Source organism: Galeopterus variegatus, unplaced genomic scaffold (genome assembly GCF_000696425.1).
Source record: "Galeopterus variegatus unplaced genomic scaffold, G_variegatus-3.0.2 Scaffold1270, whole genome shotgun sequence".
NCBI classification, from domain to species: Eukaryota; Metazoa; Chordata; class Mammalia; order Dermoptera; family Cynocephalidae; genus Galeopterus; species Galeopterus variegatus.
The window spans coordinates 278965-281537 of record NW_007727381.1 but is presented as its reverse complement, the minus strand read 5'-3'; positions in this window follow the sequence as shown (position 1 = coordinate 281537).

The window sequence follows — 2573 nt, the reverse complement described above, 5'->3', positions numbered from 1 at the left end:
TTTGAATGAACAAGTGAGAAATGAAATTTCTAAATCAAGGTTTAACTCTAAAAAGCAGAAAGATCTAATAGTTGTTTGGGATTTTTCAGGCAGCATAAGACGCTACATAGTGAGTGTAACCAGAGTTATTTCATTATACAAGAGAATTACTAGACATATGTTAATAAACAGGAGCACTAAAGATGGGCAGCCTCCTGGAGAACATCTGTTCCTACTGCACAGTCCAAGCTGCAAGAGGGCCAGAGGTCGTGCCCACAGGATGTCCGTTCCTGACGCTGGTGTCCTTTTGTGGAACATCAGCTGGTGGCTCTGTGGGGGTGTGAGCACTACCAGGACAGAGCAGCCCTTTCCTCTCTCAGAAAGAGTGATCCTTGGGAAGGACAGAAACCCAAAGTACTAGGATAGCACGGATCTTGGTATACACATGGCAGCATTCATTCGGACACTTTAAAAATGTCACACCGAGCTGCCTAGAAGAGAAAGATGACAATACAATGCTCTTAACACAGGGTGACCTCAAGCAGTTCTCTTTCTTAGCATTAATTCATATGGTTTGAGAAAAAATCATGCAGACATGTGGTAATATATTATAGAGGAATTGGTATACATACTACTAATATGAAATAACTTCTAAATAAAACACAAGTTAGCAGCAGTATAGATAATGGAAATTCTCAAACAGGATGTCTGTTATTCTTTAGCTTTAGAAATGACAAGCTTTTTTCTTTTTCAAGTGAGGCAAGTGGCCAACCCAAGGTTTTAGTTTATATCTGATCATTTCTAAAGAGACCATCTTATTTTTTGCTTTGTTTTCCCCTTATTTGCCTTTCTTATGGGTGTTTATTCATCAGGATGGGGGCTAAGTACTGAAACGTATTAAATATTTCTTCCCCTAAAGCTTCTTTTAAAGCTACTTATTATTTTAATTTATATTCTATACTCTGAATGTTTGTGTCCCTGACAAAGTTCTTATTTTGAAACCTAATCACCAAGGTGGTGGTATTAGGAGGTGGGGTCTCTGGGAGGTGATTAGGTTGAGGGTAGAGCTCATGAATGGGATTAGTGTCTTTACAGAAAAGGCCCCAAAGAGCTGCCTTTGCCCCTTCCACTACATGAGGACACAGCGAGAAGGCACCATCTGTGAACCTGGAAATGGGCCCTCACCAGACACTGAATCTGCTGGTGCCTTGGATTTCCCAGCCTTTAGACCTGTGAGAAATAGGTTTCTGTTATTTATAAGCCACCCAGTTTATGGTGTTTTGTTATAGCAGCCCCAAAGGACTAAGACAATATATAATAAAATATTCATATCAATTCTATAGTTTATATACAATAAAATGTACCCATTTTATTTTATTTTATTTTTTAAAAAAATGACCAGTAAGGGGATCTTAACCCTTGACTTGGTGTTGTCAGCACCACACTCTTCTGAGTGAGCCAACCAGCCATCCATATATAGGGATCTGAACCCATGGCTTTGGTGTTATCAGCACCGCACTCTCCCAAGTGAGCCATGGGCCGGCCCTACAATGTACCCATTTTAAAATGAGTTTTGACAAATGGATATGCCCATGTGACCTTGTTATGATCAAGATGTAAATATTACCATCACCCCCAAAAGTTCCCTTGTGTTCCTCCTCATTGAATCCTAGCCCACTGCTCTCTGCTTTCTGTCACTTTCTACTGGGTTTGCCTTTTCTGTATTTCGTTCAAATGAAGTCACATAGTATATACTTCTTTGCATCTGGCTTCTTTCACTCACTTGAGATTCATCTATACTGTTGTATCAGCATTTGTTCTTTTGTAATGCCAAGTAGTACTCCAATGTATAGATATACCATAATCTGCTCTTTCATCCACCTGTTGATGGACATTCGGTTGTTTCCAGTTTTTGGCTACTGTGAATAAAGCTACTATCAACATTCAAGTCTTTATATTCAACTCTTCTATTTTCATTTCTGTTGGGTAAATTACTCCCAAACTTTTCATGGCTCATTTTTGCCTAGTAAATTAAGTACACTCCTAATTGTCCTCCACAGGACAATGGTTCAAATTACCTTTCCCCTCTTACCTTCCCCACTTTTCAGCCAAGAGGTTACCTGCAGATCTCCACGCAGTTCCACATGGCTCCCACCGTTTTCTCCATTGGCAACACTTCCCACCTGTCAGATCCCAACTTGAATGTCTCCCTTTCGTTAGCTGTCCCTGACTCAACCCTGAGAAGTCATCTCTCCCTTCACTGAACTTTGTAGCTCTTTGTACAGCACTTGCCTTGTATTATAGTTACAGTTGATTCTTGCCATTTATAAATGGCAGTTACATTTTATAAAATCTCTGCAAATGCTGAATTAGCGAATACTGAACACTGACTTGCTCCTAGGGTAAATGCAGGGTTAGGTTCCCACATGACTCTGGTCACATTTTCAACAGCCCATCAATATATGACCTTGTTTTATATGTGTCTGCTTAAAGACACATTACTTAATATATATTGTTGATTCATGAACATTGAACTCAGAGCCAACAGGATGATAATTCACGCCTGAAGGGAGCTTCTCTCACACATGCATTTT